The sequence below is a fragment of the Aulonocara stuartgranti genome (assembly GCF_965226115.1).
Source record: "Aulonocara stuartgranti genome assembly, chromosome: 7".
Classification (NCBI taxonomy): domain Eukaryota; kingdom Metazoa; phylum Chordata; class Actinopteri; order Cichliformes; family Cichlidae; genus Aulonocara; species Aulonocara stuartgranti.
This window is the reverse complement of record NC_138945.1, coordinates 50,718,902-50,736,853: the sequence shown is the minus strand read 5'-3', so window position 1 is coordinate 50,736,853 and position 17,952 is coordinate 50,718,902. Positions and strand designations below refer to the sequence as shown.

The following is a 17,952-nucleotide window of genomic DNA, read 5'->3' as shown; positions in this document are numbered from 1 at the left end:
GAGGGATGCAGCAGTCACAAAATTGCAAAGCTTCTGAAGCGTGATCATCGAACAATCAAGCGTTTCATTCAAAATAGTCAACAGGGTCGTAAGAAGCGTGTGGAAAAACCAAGGTGCAAAATAACTGCCCATGAACTGAGAAAAGTCAAGCGTGCAGCTGCCAAGATGCCACTTGCCACCAGTTTGGCCATGTTTCAGAGCTGCAACATCACTGGAATGCCCAAAAGCACAAGGTGTGCAATACTCAGAGACATGGCCAAGGTAAGAAAGGCTGAAAGACGACCACCACTGAACAAGACACACAAGCTGAAATGTCAAGACTGGGCCAAGAAATATCTCAAGACTGATTTTTCTAAGGTTTTATGGACTGATGAAATGAGAGTGAGTCTTGATGGGCCAGATGGATGGGCCCGTGGCTGGATTGGTAAAGGGCAGAGAGCTCCAGTCCGACTCAGACGCCAGCAAGGTGGAGGTGGAGTACTGGTTTGGGCTGGTATCATCAAAGATGAGCTTGTGGGGCCTTTTCGGGTTGAGGATGGAGTCAAGCTCAACTCCCAGTCCTACTGCCAGTTTCTGGAAGACACCTTCTTTAAGCAGTGGTACAGGAAGAAGTCTGCATCCTTCAAGAAAAACATGATTTTCATGCAGGACAATGCTCCATCACACGCGTCCAAGTACTCCACAGCGTGGCTGGCAAGAAAGGGTATAAAAGAAGAAAAACTAATGACATGGCCACCTTGTTCACCTGATCTGAACCCCACTGAGAACCTGTGGTCCATCATCAAATGTGAGATTTACAAGGAGGGAAAACAGAACACCTCTCTGAACAGTGTCTGGGAGGCTGTGGTTGCTGCTGCACGTAATGTTGATGGTGAACAGATCAAAACACTGACAGAATCCATGGATGGCAGGCTTTTGAGTGTCCTTGCAAAGAAAGGTGGCTATATTGGTCGCTGATTTGTTTTTGTTTTGTTTTTGAATGTCAGAAATGTATATTTGTGAATGTGGAGATGTTATATTGGTTTCACTGGTAAAAATAAATAATTGAAATGGGTATATATTTGTTTTTTGTTAAGTTGCCTAATAATTATGCACAGTAATAGTCACCTGCACACACAGATATCCCCCTAAAATAGCTAAAACTAAAAACAAACTAAAAACTACTTCCAAAAACATTCAGCTTTGATATTAATGAGTTTTTTGGGTTCATTGAGAACATGGTTGTTGTTCAATAATAAAATTATTCCTCAAAAATACAACTTGCCTAATAATTCTGCACTCCCTGTAGATACACAAAGACACAGTGAAGCTGCTTTTGACTTTCTCTATACTTCCCACACTCCCGTCAACACTCCAGACAAACATCACATCTGTAGCGCTCTCTCTCAGTATGGAGCCATATATCTTAACCTAGCTTCAACAACTCTTTCCACAGCTTCATGGTGTGGCTCATCAGCTTTAGGCCTCTGTAGTTACTACAGCTCTGCACATCACCCTTGTTCATGAAAATTGGTACTAATATATATATATACTACTTCAAGGCTTAAAATGTCAGTAAAAGGGGGATGACTTCTGTTATTACCAACAGTGGCTCATATATATATATATATATATATATATATATATATATATATATATATATATATATATATATATATATATATATATAAAACACCCAGCACGCCCCTGCGGGCGGTTTATCCTTCAAGCTCGGGTCCTCTACCAGAGGCCTGGGAGCTTGAGGGTCCTGCGCAGTATCTTAGCTGTTCCCAGGACTGCGCTCTTCTGGACAGAGAGCTCCGATGTTGTTCCTGGGATCTGCTGGAGCCACTCGCCTAGCTTGGGAGTCACCACCGTTACCTTCACCCTCCACATCCTCTCGAGCTCTTCTCTGAGCCCTTGGTATTTCTCCAGCTTCTTGTGTTCCTTCTTCCTGATATTGCTGTCATTCGGAACCGCTACATCGATCACTACGGCCATCTTCTTCTGTTTGTCTACCACCACTATGTCCGGTTGGTTAGCCACCACCATTTTGTCCGTCTGTATCTGGAAGTCCCACAGGATCTTAGCTCGGTCATTCTCCACCACCCTTGGGGGCATCTCCCATTTTGACCTCGGGACTTCCAGGTTATACTCTGCACAGATGTTCCTGTACACTAAGCCGGCCACTTGGTTATGGCGTTCCATGTATGCCTTGCCTGCTAGCATCTTGCACCCTGCTGTTATGTGCTGGATTGTCTCTGGGGCATCTTTACACAGCCGTATATATATATATATATATATATATATATATATATATATATATATAGCCACTGTTGGTAATAACAGAAGTCATCCCCCTTTTACTGACATTTTAAGCCTTGAAGTAGTATGAACTGAATGGAAAAACCCAAGGACAGTCCCTACTGGCTCCAGGGTTGGTGAGCAACAAGCCTGAGGCAAAACAGATCAAAAGCAGAGGAGTAACATAAACGAAACCAAAAAAAAGACAAAATGTAAAAACAAGAACACCAAGATAACCACAACGAGCTCAGACTTCTGTCATGTTCAACAGGAAAAACCACATAACAACAGTTATAGGGAAAATATTTCAAGATTCAAGATTCAGTCTAGAGGAACTAAACCCAATCGGATAGTAAAGACCCCGTAAATTCCCACTCTTTCAAAGCACTTCCAAACATGAAAAGAGGCCTGGCATCTCAGCAGGAAACTTTACTAAGCTACTCGGTCTTCTACTTTTATCTGAATGGAGGCAGTGTTAGCTCTATTAGCACAAAGTAAACCTATTTAGCATTCAACTTCTCACTCCTCACCCTCAAGTCTTCCTTCCGAGGATATCCTGTTTCATAAACTATTTTTTTTCCCACTCAGCATCGTCTTATTGTAATTCCTCCTTAAGGGGAAACAATAAAGAATCCTCTTGACCACAGCTCGACTAAGATCTAGACAAGCTTTTGTGTAATCGAGTAATTGAGTGACAAGATAAAAATCCCACTTGTAAAAAGGTCACTACTTGCAGCTTCTTCCACAGTGCAGACATTGATCAGTCTGCAGTGGACTAAATGGCAGGGTTTTGTGTCAACATGCCCAGAGCATGCGTGGCTTTGTATTTAAATAACATAGAAAAAAGGAGCCCTTTACTGAACTCGTGACCTCTCAGCCAGTAGCTTAGATGTAATGGACCACACTAAACCTCATGTTGCCACCAACATGCATAAGAATGTAAACACAGAGAGCGCTGATTAGCATCAGACTGCACAGCTCTGGTGGACTCAGAGAAAAACAGGAGGGTGGAGAGGAATGTCTGTTAAACTACACTTGTGGGTCTGTATCAGCAGTGTGTGAGACAGAGTGAGCATATGAGGCATGGAAAAAAGGAAAACAACGGTCCCTATGGTAACAGAATACCTTTGTCTCGTAGGTCAGGACCTCTCTCTTGTGCTCACTCAGCCAAGCCTACTTGAGGGCACTCTGCACACAAGGTCATAAGTATTTTTGTGTGTGTGAGCGCGTCTGTGCGTGTGCATGCACTGGGGTTGGAATTAGGGCCTAAAGCAGACAAGAGGGGGTTACGCTGAAAAAGAAAAAAAAAAAGGCTGCCAACCTCCCAGGTTGCTATAGCAATGCCATGGCAATTATGACACACAACACATGCTTTGAAATCAGAAGTGTCAAGCTGATATAAAAATCAATCAAAGCCATTGTGATTTGCTACAAAAGAAAGAAAAACAAGGGTTGTGTGTAAGTGTATTTGCAAACTGTGATCACACAGCTGGATGTGTGGGCGAAGCATAAATAATCCATACTGTCTGATGGCTTTCTGCTCAGCAGTATCACCCAACCCCCACAAGGCAGCAAAGGGCCACGTTAGACAGACAGGCCATGAAAACTGCTAATAAGCTTTGGCTAAAGTATTTGAAGCTCTGAACGTCACTGAGGCGTGCAGACCACTTTCTTGCTGAAGCAGGTGTGCACAGCCCTCTGAAATCTGCAGGAAAACTACCAATGACCTTGGAGCCTCATTAGTGACACCCATCACTCAGGGGGATCACGTCATCTAATCCCACAAACATTATATACACGAACAAGCACGCGTAACGTGGCCACAGTAAATGTAAGCATCCAGCCTCCATGACTAGCTACCTGGCTGAGAGACACTCAATGAAGCTTTACAAATCCCACATTAGAGCACGATGCCAAGAAAACACGAATTAAACGGGTAATAATCCAAGACATCAGGAGGTGTGTATGGACTTGTCTCACTAAGGGGTGAAGAAAAAAATATGTAGTTCTTTGAAAGGCCAGAACAACAAAAACCTGCGATTGGAAATGGAAGAAACCGCCAAACTGCTCACATACAGTGGTAGAACAAAAATGTTTAAAAAAAATTCAGACTAGCTGTTATATATAAAATATGGATATGAAAGTAGAAGTATATGAAAACAGAAAAACAACAAATAAAACATGACAGAGCCCCTACCTTCCTCATCAGCAAAACTTGAAGTCTTCCATGCAGATTTCCAGACAGCAGTTTAACATCCAGCTCTAACAGTTTGTATGATCAGAGTGTGTGCATTTCAGTGTACATGCATGTATGTATGTATGTGTGTGTGTATTAAAGAGTAGTCCACAGGTTTAATGCTTAACCCATCTATCTCACGGCCTGAAAGCTGTCATGCCTGTAAGGAGGAGTCTACGAGCTAATGGTGGTCATAGAGGAAGAAAATGGGCTGATGGGGCTGCCCCGTACCCCTGCCCCTTTGTTTAAAGAGTTCACCACGATCTTAGTCTCAACCATGCCTGCAGTGTAAACACTCGAGTGAACCCTTATCGCTTGGAGCTGATATGCAGGCCGGCACCCTCTTATCGTTATGGTGATTGACCAAAGTACAGGTCGTGGAAGTGATTGACATTGGACTTTAGCTGTTCCCTGTGACAGATGAGCCACATGACAGCTAACAAAGCTGTCCTATTATTAGGTAACTGACAGTTAAATACTCAGCTAAAGCAAATTTTGTCTGCTATTTTTAGTCCTGAAGATCAATACCAGTGTCTGATCTAATTATATAAAGTTTAATAATTTTGATAGTGACCAAGTGCATTGCACAAATTTTACCTGTTCTGGGGCACATTTCTCCAACCTGTCCATTGTGTCCATTGATTTTTATATAACAGAAAAACCAGTCAGCAGAATCACGGGACACATTAGCTTCTTATTCAAAGCGCCTATTTGAATGTTTGAATGAAAGCAGAAGTTCACTTGAAAATGAGTCAACAGCAGAAGGTGGGTAAAATAGTCCATTACTTTACCTGTTTGTCAGACATGTTTATGGGCAGATAACAAATCCACTGAGATGTTTCTCACTCTTTTGTAAATAGACAGGACGGGAGGGTTACTCAAGATGTTGCCTTGGCTGTCAGCTTGCGAGCTCACGGCTGCACAGAGTTGAGAAATAAAACATTAAGTTACACAAACTCTTCTGGACTCCGACCTCTGCGGTGACAACATGTTTAGTGTCAGAATAATAATCAAATGCCACTGCACACTAAAATGAGACAAGCCCTTACGATCTGAAGAGACTCTATGGGCACAAAGCTGCGGTGTGGCATTGTATCAGGTTACCTCAAAGGTCTATGTTGACCTGACCCTTGACCCTGGCTGTTAATATTGCACCACTACGTGGCAGTAAACGTGCCTGCATGCATGTGTTTGGTAGCGTTCAAACAAGAACATGGAAAAGAATGAAATTTTAGATTTGCGGGGCAATCAACTACTAACCATGTTTATTCCTTCTAAAGAGACAGGTACATATACAATGGAGCTGTCCTATAAACTTTATGATATGTGAATAATGGGAGTTTTGGCCAAAGGTAGCTTTTACTACCAGTACCTTTGTGTGTTTTGCTTCTGATAAGGCTTAAGTGTTTGCTATGTTTACATTTTGATACATTTTATTGTGTAACCTGTTAAAACTAGGGATGGGTACTGGTATCGCACCGGTTCTGACATAAACGGTAGTAACCAGACCGAAAAGCAGCGCACATTTCGGTGCTTTATTTCCCCTGAAATGTCATACACTTTGGATTCTAGCCAATCATTTTACCTTTGCAAGTGTAGTAGGCGGGCCCAGGTACGTACGTTCTTTTAGAGCAGAGCTACAGATTAAAAATGCCCAAGGCAAAGTGGTCAAAGTCTGGCTGTACTTCACAGCAAAAGATGCAAACTCAGCAGCCTGCAACAGGTGCTTTAAGGTGATACTGTGCAAAGGAGGTAACTCCTCGAATCTAATGAAGCACCTGGCGACGTATAGCGTATTTTTAAAAGATGAGAAATGCACCGTATTTGATAGCTTGCTGCGAGACCTCACATCGAGCACATCTACTGTGGGTGGGTTGCCTGTTATCGGACCTGGAGTTAGCAACATCCCCCAAAAACCCAAAGAGTAGAGTCCTGGCCCCTAGCCCTGCCAGTGTAGCAGAAATGATGACGGATGATGATGGCAGCAGCAGCCGTTCTTCTCTGCGTGAGTAGCTTAATGTTGTTTGCATGTAATTTACGTTGAGTAGGCTAACCACGTTATTAAATTAATGCATGTAAGGTGAACTAGCAAACACTGTCATAGTTACATGCGGCTGTCTTCTTGTTTGATGGCAGATACTTGCTTCACCCTGGCCAAAAAGGCTAAAATGACCAAAGAAAAAGTGGAAAACAGTTAAACATGAGAGGTTTAGGACAAAGTTTGTGGTTTTTTTCCACTGATTAAGCACTGCTTCCAGCCAAGAGTGATGCCATAAATCCCCTATAGCTGCAGAAAAGGCTAACATTGTTATCTTTTTACAAAAAACAGCTGAACATGAGAGGTTTTTGGACCAATTTTGAGTTCTCCATTCTTTAAGCACCGGTTCGAGCACCGTTTAAGCACCAGCACCGTTTCAAAAGTACCGGTTTGGTACTGGTATCGGATAAAACCTAAACGATACCCATCCCTAGTTAAAACTACAAATGCCAAACCAATAAGATCAAATCTTGAAGCATTATGAATTTATCAGGGAGTCAACTTTGCAAGCATGTGATTTGCAATAAACTGATCTCATGGGACATCTTTGGCTCAGAGGAATACATCTAAATACTATTATCACATTTGAAGAATTTCCCAAAATATGACATAAAGTATTTATTGTCATGCTTTATTATTCTTAAATGACAGTAACAGTGAGGTTATATTGAGCAATGACACAGCTGTGCTACAGCCCTGACCTGCAGTATAGGCACAGCTATGACTCCCGTATTCCAGTGAGTTAAATGCATTAACAGCTGGATCAATGGTTAAAAGACAGCTACTGCTTTTTCCAGCTGTTAAGATGATCAATAACAAACAACGCCGTGGTTGTCCTTGAGCAACATTTCCTTTCTTTGCCAAAGTCTGACTGCTGGCTGCCACTTTGTACCTATTTCCAAATCAGTCACAAGGATCAGACAGGCCAGTATTACAAATCTTCCCCACAGTATAATGCAATCTTTTCCAGCGGCGTTTATCACTTGACAAATGCTAAGCTGGGGGGTGAAGAGACACCAGGGAAGACTTGTATTTATTAAACTAGGCTGAGAATATCACACAGCTCCTTACTGCGTCATGTGTATTCCCTGTAAGATTTACTCTTTTGAGTTTGTGATCTACACTGTTGTTGCTGATTTGCTGCCTTCCAAGATCCTTTCCAGGTGTCAGAAAGTAATTGTGGATCGGTGACTATGCTGGATGGCCGAGATGTACAATGCTATCACAGCTGATCAATCTATTAATGCCCATGACAAGCAAAAGTGTCAACATTTGCACAGTGGCTCATAATATTTTAAGGTAAAAATGTCAATTCTGCACAACTTTTTAGCTGCGATTTTTTTTCAATTAAACAGCAATAAAAATGACCAAAAGTGGGATCTCCACTAATAACAGACCATCAGCAAGCACAGCCCTCCCCCGTCACCGAGCGTTCTGTGGTTTTAGGGTTCCCATTAGTGCACGTGTCTACGTGTGTGCACTTCAGCAACACTGTCACACAAAGTATTTCTACAGACAAAAAACCTGCATTTAAACATTTTTAAACTTTAAACCTGTGCTTAAGATTATTTGACAGACTGCACATAAAATATAACAGTGACTGAGCTCTGCTTTGAATGTAGGAGTCTGAAAAACCTCCAGCTAATAACAGTAAAACTTTTGTGTATGACAGTGACTGCATAGTCTACTGTCATAGCTTTCCCCTGATCGCCCCAACAGCGTAATCGAGGGAAATCAGGAGAAAAACATGAAGCTTAACTCAATCGAATAAATCTGGGTTTTTTTTAAGGGGGGTGGGGTCAAGAATTTTTTGATGCTAATTTTAAACTGTATGTCACTAAAGTTCAACCCGAAGGCTTGTTTTTCATTGTAGAGATGGATGACAAATTAAAGTATAAACCAGAATCCCTGCCCCCAACCTACTACAATAACAGAATCCAGCTGATGATATTTTGGTGGCCTGCTTTGGGTCAGCTCTCACCTGCTAATAAATATAAAAATTATTCACCTTTGTACTATCACTATACGTTTCTTTGGTGGTGTGACTGGTTCCTTCTAGGCTGACAATGGCATGTTTCATGAATCAGTAGGAATCCCTGAATGAATAATCCGTTGCCTGGCCTATAAAAGAGGACCTGATCTGTAGGGTGGCAGATCAATAAGTTACATCCATTAGCAGTACAGTAGAACATTTGATATTCAAAGCCTCTTAGAGTTAGTTGCAGTTTGTCTAGAGATTGAATGGTACCATTTGTCAACATAACAGCTTTAGTCGACTTTAATCAAAGAGTTTTCTGGTAAACAAAGAAAAGTTGATTATTACAGTTTTTCCACCAAGTCTTAACAAACCCAGTGAATGCACGTCCTTCAAGGTTCTTGCAAAGCTGAATTCCTGCATTATTTAGGTCAAATTTACGAGCAGGCAGCCATCTTTCTTTGCTGGTGCATTGCTGCACCTATAACACCACCTGTAGCTAAGTGGAAGTGGTATCTTTGTGCATGGAAACTCTTAAGCCTGTGGATTACATAAACCTGAGACCCACATACTGCTACCACAGTTGTAAAATTCCACAGGCAAAAAAAATGTCTATTGGAGTACATAAAGGTAGTAAAGTGGTTGCTTAAAAAAACAATACAGTGATGAGTACTTGAGTACACGTCAAATCTAAGGTGAAGCTGGGAGTATTTCTCAGGCAGCTGTGTATCTCATTTCATTTTCCAGCTTGACACTGGAGTCCTGAGTTCCCCTTTCTGGCTGCCAAACCAGCCTGCGTGTTTTGTGGGGAGGCATGCAGAACACAGTCCTAGTGACAGATCAACACTGATTTGCTACTGTAGTCCAACAAAAAACATAAAGCTCTTTCAGCTTTTCTTATGGGCAACCCTTAAGCAGGAGCTGTAATTAGCAAATCCTAAAGAAGATGTGCGCAGCGCGAGGACAAAGAGTTCATTTTGATCTGCTACACAGCTGACATATTTGTGGATAAGTTGTTTCTTTGGTAGCAGTAGTAGCAAGCAGCAACCTTCATCTAAAACCACTCTGCACTGCATTTACCTTTGGTCATCTGTCATGTTAAAAAGCTCTGCGAGGTCCCATAAATGTGTCAAACACCTCTGTCATACCAAAACAAGCAAAAGTAGTTCAACCAAAAAAGTAAAAAAACATTTTGTTGTTAGCAACGCAATTCCAATGGGAGAGTAGATATGGTCAGTGACAGATGATTGATAAGGATTTCTGCATATCTTGTGCCTCCTACTGAGGCAGTTGCAGTGGGAGTGGAACTTGTCAAAATGAGACAAGATAGTTGGCAAGAAAGAGAACACCTTCCAGCAATCTGTCTGTCTATAAGAATACAGACGTGTGCAAATGTGACACTAACATAGGAAGACTGGAAACAAACAAAGATATTGTTCAGGGAATCAGTCAAATCCTCTTGTCCTGTCAACACACAAATTCAGCTTACATACGGCATCTTTTCTTGACTATTAGCAAGGACGATCTCCTGTCCAGAGCTCCTTACTGTAAATCTGGCAGGAGGGCCCCAATCCTATTCAACCCAGAAAGGCTTTACAATAAAGAAGGCTCAAGGGGAACAGACCTGGCTCAGAGGAAGGTCAACCCTGACTACGAGAGGACGAAAGATGCCAAACAAACAGACCATATAAGTGATTAGAACCAGCCAAAGTGCAGTGATTCCCTGCACTTCATAAATGCACACTATATTTACTTTTGTATTTATTTTTGATGGTGCAGGAACTTGAAAAACAGGCCAAAGGAGCTATGTGGCGTTTCGACATGTCTCTTTTATGTCCACAAAGAGATACAAATGATAAACTTCTGAACCTGAAAGTCCTGTTTGAGGAGAAAACGTTGAATCTCCCTCTATTGTTTTCTCTGTCTCTACAAGCTGTGAATGCAGCCAGGCAGAAGCAGATTGCAGGTCTCAGGTTGCCTGAGACAAACAGGGTGCAACAGCTCAGCCAGACAAAAAGTAACGATGGAAAAAACAACTGACGCACAAGTTCTCCAAGACTGACATAAAGAAGTCTGAGCAGGAGACTTCATAAACTTTTATGCTGTTTAATGTCTTTTTTATCACCATAAAAACTGAGGTTATGCCTTCTATTTTTGGTCCATTATTGTTACAGCAGTGAAAATAGATCACTAGCACCATACCAGATCAAAGCCACAAAAAATTACATGTTAGTGTTTGTCAAGTGGACACAAAATTAAAGGGGAAAAACACATAATACATCCCTGATACACGGTACTCACTCACTTATATTTTGTACTTTTAGCAAAGGGATTTGCTTTTATTATTTGATCAAGGTTTGGCTAGCAGTATTTGATATGATCTTTTGAAACACTTTTAGTCAATCAATTAGCTCCCGCCCATAGGCAGTACCCGAGATACAAATGGAATTTTAGCGATACACACCAGAATGATACGACCTTTGTCCCTGAGGTAAATGGCACATCAATGCATAGATTTAGCACACAGCTACAAGTCTGGTGTGCAAAGAACTTCACGTCTCACAGTGCAGTTACAAGTGGATTTCAGAACAGAGGATCTGTCTTCGGTTCATCCTCAGCAAAGATCCAAAATTTCAGATGTGATTTTTTTTCCTAGCCCTTACAAAAGATTCGGAGGTTGGATTCTCTCTTTAAACCATGTGTATTTCTATCATAAACAAATCTTAAAGCATCGCGCATCAGTCACAATTCAGTGTGGTGTCTCAGGCGGCCCCAAAATGCATAGAAGAGTGGACTGTTGCCACGGTTACAAAAGAGAAAACTGTAATTAGTCACAACACAACAACAACATACATTATTATTAATCTCAGACAAGGACATTTATCCTTAGTGCACCACAGGAATGGGGGTGCTTTAAAAGTGTCCTAAACCTGGTATGCCACAGCGGGAGTAAAAGTGGGATGGCAGTAATATATGCTGATTCTACAGTGAGCATCCCTTCCTCCTAAACTGTGTATCTGTTGGTATTTCTATTGGACTGTGATGGCTTGACTAACCGTAGCCATGTTAACAACAGTGATATGAAATTTATGAGTTTTTTTACGCTACAGAATTTATGCCACTAACAATAAATCACATGCTAACAGGCCGATTTTATCATGGGCGGGCAGCGGCGGTATCCGCTGGTCAAAAGTGGCTCATGTGTAGAACTGACACATGCCACTCAACCACGAGTGGGTGGATGCCTGTCCGTTTTTCAATCTAACAACTGCTGGGATTTCAATCAACATAAAATAGTGTTTTTCAGAAATGAAAAGTGCCAGTTGGTCCATTTCCTTCACTAAAAAACAGATCATCTAACAAATAATTTGCAGAACAGCGACCAACTTCTGATTTTTAATACATTGTCCATGTTCAGACACATAAATGAGAAGGAGAAAGGCAGAAAAACTCTAACTCAGTGTTACTTTAGGAGTTACACAGCACCTGCAGCCACACACTAACCACTGCTTCACTCATTTATTCCCTCCACCGTTGTGCTATAAAGGTACTAAACGCCGCTAGTGGGCAATAAAAAAAAAACCCTAATATTTCTTGGCTGCACATCAAGTCTGCAAGTGAGGCCTCCGTAAGATCACTGTTACTCATCCAACCATGATCCTTGTCACACCTGACCGTCACAGTTATTTTGTGTATGTAATAAAATGGCACACGATCCTGACTGCACAAGCAGTGATCCCACCTCTGAAACAAAACCTCTTGATTGAGTCTATGAAAACAATATTTACATTATATGCAGATGTTTACCTTTCATTGTGCTGAGTATTGAACACAGCATTAACCCTTTGGCATTACTCTTCCCATCACTGCATCACATGCAGTGATGACCAGACCTGACCAGAGGCCTTTATAAAGGACTGCTCTGACAGCCGGAGCAATCTCTGCTTCTTCAACCGCTATCTTAGAAATGGGCCGTGCAAACAGGACAATAAACAGGCCGTTGTGTTGAACTAAATGAATAGCTTACATCACAGGGAGATGATGCCTATTGATGAGCAAGAGCTGTTCTCCCTGCGCAGGCGTGCAGGCTAAAAAAAACCCACAGCTTACCTCCCCCTCTTCCCCTCCATACAATAACAATAATCCTGGAGGAAATTAGTAACCCCCCCACCTCCCTGTGACTGCAAACTAATAATGTGCATATAACAGTTGGGCAGAGTGTCAAAGTGGGAGACACGCACTAGTCTGCAGTTTGCGCTACACAGCATTCCCTCACAGTCAATGTCAGCTGCTGCAAAGAGGACTTATAAATAAAAGGCCACATGAAGACATACATATATATGTATATACCTGACAGCAGATAGCGCAAAACGTCGGCGCCATATCTTCGGAAATATCTCGGTGGGCTGGGAAGCGTTCAATGCAACAGCGAGAAAAGGAGCAATGAAGGAGCGAAAACGTCCCCCAGACACCGACCGCGTCCTCGCTGGCTCCCCTCGCAGTCCTGCCGCTGTCAAAAATCCCCCAGCACGTCCATACAAAGCAGAGCCATGGTGCTCACGCCCGCAGGAAGTGACCTCATGACTGACAGCTGGCAGAGAGAAAGCGCACACCCCGACACACCTATGGTTTCAGCGAATGGAAACAGCGCAACAGTTTCCCCTGAGAAGGACGCCCCCTGAGCCTGGACAGAGGGAGAGCGAGACCGACCGGAAAAGCCTCTCCTTCTAAAAGTGACCCTGCGCACTGCAGCTCACAGAGAAACTTCTTCTCCTTCACTGGATTCCTTTATTCCTTTATTGTGTTCAAGTGCACAAAAATGCGTTGTTGGCGAATGTTATCAAATAACCTAAGCAGCAAAGGATTATAAAAAAGTACACACAAATAAATTAATTAATAAGAATAAATAATAAATAAATATAAAAATATATACATTTTTAAAGTTAACCTGGCTATTTTAAATGGGGATTATTGAATATACACTGTTAGTCTTTGAGTTTTTTTTTATTTTTTATTTTTATTAAATAATATTAAATAATAATTACATTTCTGGAAAGTTCTGTCAAGAAAAATTGTAGCAACTGCAAACAGCGACACGTTGCAAAGGGAGGAATTTACAGATAAACAGTGGTAAAAACAAATAAATCAAATCAAATAACACAATAATAACGATAACAATGATAATACAGTTGTGTTGAACTCAAGGGCGTAGATTTGGCATGGACAGAAGGGACATGTCCCCATCAATATCCAGCGATTATTGAATTGTCCCCACCAATAATTTGACCTCTTCGAGTAAAGAAAAACAAACCCGATAGTAAGAAAAAAACGATCTGTCAACGTCTCATTCACCCAGCGGTGCAGAAATTACGTTCTCCACTGGAGTCCTACGTCATGTGACAAATATGGCCAATGTGATTGGCTGTGCCTGTTTAGTTTTAGCAGCGGCAAGCCTGCGCTGCGAGGACCTTCAAGGAGGAGAGGAGGATTGCAGCAAAAAGGAAGAACCTGGATATAAGAAAGTATTTTTCAAAGAAACCTGTAAGTCACTTAAAATCAAGTTCACTCATAAAATGTGTCCGTCATAATAACGTTACAGGCTATGCTAGGCTTTGGCCCACATCAGTCTAAAATTGTATGTAACCACGAATAACGTGTTTTGGAAACTAACTGCACAACAGGCAGCAGTATTAGTTCTCTCAGTCTCAGAGTAGCATTTCTAATTTTGATTGAAACTGTCAGAGAAAACGGCAGCCTCGAGCAGCCAGGATATTAGTTTACAGAGGCTGTTAGAATTATATGTCTAATGTTAAATGGTGGTGACACAGAAATTTCATCCTAATGGCACTGACATATTCATAGGTCATAGTCATGAATAGTCATGATTTTGCAAATATTCCACCTTGTAGTGCAGTTTGCACAAATTGTTTTAAAAATGCACTCACCCTGCAAACATTACTGATGAGTCAAGATCTGCACAAATTGACAGAAACACTGAAGCAGCTCCACATTTTATTCTTATTGTCATGTATGTCCTATTTGTCAGGTGACAGAAGAACCAACACAAAGCTCAGAGAGTAATGGTGATGCAAGATCACAGGTGAAATTGGATGATGACCTAGTGGTTCATGACTGTATTTGAAGATCATGTGTGACTGCATGTATTTGGAATGACTCACTGTTATTTATCAGGTGACAGAGGCAGCTCTGCCATGTTGCAGCTCGGACAGAGGTGAAGAGGCGAGGTCACAGGTGACTGACTGATGATTTGGTGCTATAAATTAACTAGTATTTATTATCATGACAATTGTTAGGCTGCTGATGTAATTGATTCATTAGTGAATATATGACAAAGAATCTGAATTGACATGTCTCACTTTTTATATGGAATATGGCTGAAGTAAACTAAAGTCTAAAATACTTAGTCAGTCATTTGTTTAATAGTAATTTAACATTATATAATTCACATATAAAACTATGAATTGTAATTTTAAAAAAGCACGTAGAATAGCATATGTAGACAAGTATATTTCTCCTTTCTTTTAATCAAGAAGCAAAGACAAAAAGGAAAAAAATAAGAAACAGGGCAGAGTTCGGTGGTTGAATCATCCGTCCCCACCAAAATTTGCCCCCCCCCCCGGTACTGTCCTCACCCCCCCCTGCCCCACCGCCCATGTGGTCATTTCCACCTTGGCCTTCAGTTCAGTGTTTAATTCAGTTCGGCGAAGCTGGGATGCCCCCTTGAATCGTACACCTCGCTGCAAAGCACTCAGTAAAAAGCGAGTGATAATGGTCAATATGAAAATTGTAGTGATGCATAAAAAACACAGATGCAAGAATATAGAGAAAAGCCCAATCACAACCATGAAACAAAAATGCAACATGACTTCTAAATTTATCCTAAAAAATATCAGTTTCATGTTGGTTGAAATTCAGTAAATGGTAAAATATGAGCATTCAGCCAAGGCTGCTCAGAGCTATGTGACCTAGATTTCAGAGGTGTGGACTCGAGTCACATGACTTGGACTCGAGTCAGACTCGAGTCATTAATTTTATGACTTTAGACTTGACTTGAAAAAATGTTCTAAGACTTGTGACTTGACTTGGACTTTTACACCAATGACTTGGGACTTGAATTGGACTTGAACCGGTTTACTTGAAAAGACTTGATATTTTACCCCAAATATAAAATTTAACATGCATATTATATAGAGATTGAAAATGTGACGTCATTCACGGGTAGAACCGCAAAGGATTCTGGGAACTCGTGGCAAGCGGTACTAGGCTTTCAATTAAAATCAGTTAAACAGCGATAAAAAGAAACACAAAAATGTCAAGAAGCTGTTGTATTATTAACTGCAATAGCCGGTCGCATGACAGCCACTGGAAGCCGACGGGTAAAGAGATCGGTTGTTATCGGATTACGTCGTTGAAGAGAAATTGTTCGAGCCATGTTTCCGAAGTAACAAAGAGGCGACGGGTGTCCTGGATTGCAGCCATTCAAAGACCAAATATAACGTCCCAGAACCCTCCAGCTCACAGGTTAGTCTGCTCCAAGCATTTACACGAAGGTCAGTGTTTTTTAGTAGTTAATACGTCATTTTCATAACATAATTGGTGATATAGGTTACAAGCAAGTCTGGCGCTGAACAGAAATTGTCGCGCTATGCTCCTTTGTTTATTGTGCATAAATAGTGAATTGTCCTGACACAATATTGCGTTTCGCTTCTGTTATTATGGTACATTGACAAAAACATATACTTTTATTCACAGGATAAAACAGGTTTTTTTGTATCACTAATTGCCCAGTACGATTACAGCATACAGTATTATTGTCACTGCTACATTTCTGTGATGCTACCAGAAATTATTTCCACTACTAATTAATTACCGTTGAGCTCAAAGGTTATATTAATAAACGGTTAAGGAATGTGTATTTATGACGACGATTTGTGAGACTGGTAAACTTATGATACGTACGATGGTCTTTCGTTCTACACGGTGCATTTCAAGGTCCTGCACCCATCCGTCGGTAAACTGTACCTGGGCTTGTTGCAGTGACCTGAAGTTACTAAACTTCATGAGTGTGTGCACTCACTCCAAGAACCGTATAATTATAAATATGCATATAAATATGCTACGATGAGATAGCTGACTTCATCTAACTAGCAAATGTTGTCCAGGCTACGTTGGTGATACAGTTTTTTTTAATGTGTATGATATTTTTGTCATGCGATTTTAAAGACTGTCCTACAACCGCATCCAAGAATAACATGCAGCTTATCTCAGAACTGTCGGTGAAAATTATTCTTGGAGCTAGGTTTAATTGAGCTGCATTTTAAAGAGGTGCAATTTTACAATTTGTGTATATTTTCTAAGTTCACTATTTTGTCATGTGTTGAGAAAAACACAGATTTTAAAATTACATGGTCTAATATTTACATTTAGCATAACTGCAACATGCTTTTTTTTTTTTTTTTTTTTTTAAAGACTCGAAAGGACTTGAAATTCAAAGTTTCAGACTTGAGACTTGACTCGGACTTTTACACCAGTGACTTGAGACTCGACTCTGACTTGCCTGACATTACTTGAGACTTGACTTGAGACTTGAGGATAAAGACTTGAGACTTACTTGAGACTTGCAAAACAATGACTTGGTCCCACCTCTGCTAGATTTGCCCAATGTAAGCACTTAATCACAATAAACTTCATCTGAGTCGATTTTAATCTGATTCTCAAACTGACAAACAAATACCTACAGTAGCGGGGGTGTCATGTCTTTTACTTACAAATAATAAAATGAACAGTACCTTACTCTCCTTCACCTTAAAATCTAATATGTTGCCAGTAAACAAATGTATGCAAACTCATTGCCATAGAATGACAAACTACTACGTACCTAAGATGGTCAAGTTAGGACAGCTTGTTTACTGTGAGTGCACAGTACTTAGAATATAGGGATATTGTGTCAAGATGTGGGAAAGTGGGGGAATGATTACAAATGCTGTGCAGTCCCACATAAAGAAGGACATGTGGTCACCTTACATGACAGTGAGGAGGCTCAATTTTTTAAAAAGGTATGGATGAACTTTATCCTCGTGCGGTAGAAAATTAGTATTACAGACCAGAAAAAAACCTGAAAAAAATCCTGACGACAAGAAAGAGAGAGAGAGCGAGAAAAAAAAGTTTTTTTATTTGACAGTTCTCAAAAAAAAAAGAAGGAAAAAAAAAGAAAGAAGTTAGTTGAACCGATGGGGTGTTGATCTGGTCAGTTGAGAGGGTTGTTGATCAGTTTCTGCTCCTTTGGTGTTCATGAAGTTAACAATAGATGCCCTACAGGGTGAACAATGAGACAATACACAAATCAGGAATGGTTTTACAGGTGGAGGCCACTAAAATTTTGTGTGCGTGAATGTCTCT

At 40.9% G+C, this 17,952-nt stretch overlaps 1 protein-coding gene and 3 long non-coding RNA genes across 5 annotated transcripts in view; 1 reads left to right on the top strand and 3 right to left on the bottom strand.

Annotated features, from left to right (window-relative positions):
* Positions 1–13,241, bottom strand: part of pparab (peroxisome proliferator-activated receptor alpha b) — a 34,368-nt gene extending 21,127 nt beyond the window's left edge. The window contains exon 1 of the mRNA XM_082542473.1: positions 12,883–13,241. The gene's annotated coding sequence lies outside the window, so the exon portion shown is untranslated. The remainder of the gene's footprint in view (positions 1–12,882) is intronic.
* A 269-nt stretch (positions 13,242–13,510) lies between these two features.
* The window catches only part of LOC309711933, a 4,564-nt gene continuing 122 nt past the window's right edge, over positions 13,511–17,952 (top strand). The window contains exons 1-2 of the long non-coding RNA XR_014278138.1: positions 13,511–14,073; positions 14,579–14,784. This is a non-coding gene — a long non-coding RNA (uncharacterized lncRNA). The remainder of the gene's footprint in view (positions 14,074–14,578; positions 14,785–17,952) is intronic.
* Positions 16,987–17,952, bottom strand: part of LOC309711934 — a 185,005-nt gene continuing 184,039 nt past the window's right edge. The window contains exon 2 of the long non-coding RNA XR_014278139.1: positions 16,987–17,138. This is a non-coding gene — a long non-coding RNA (uncharacterized lncRNA). The remainder of the gene's footprint in view (positions 17,139–17,952) is intronic.
* The window catches only part of LOC309711932, a 27,504-nt gene continuing 26,759 nt past the window's right edge, over positions 17,208–17,952 (bottom strand). For both annotated transcript variants that reach the window (XR_014278136.1, XR_014278137.1), the window contains exon 4: positions 17,208–17,865. This is a non-coding gene — a long non-coding RNA (uncharacterized lncRNA). The remainder of the gene's footprint in view (positions 17,866–17,952) is intronic.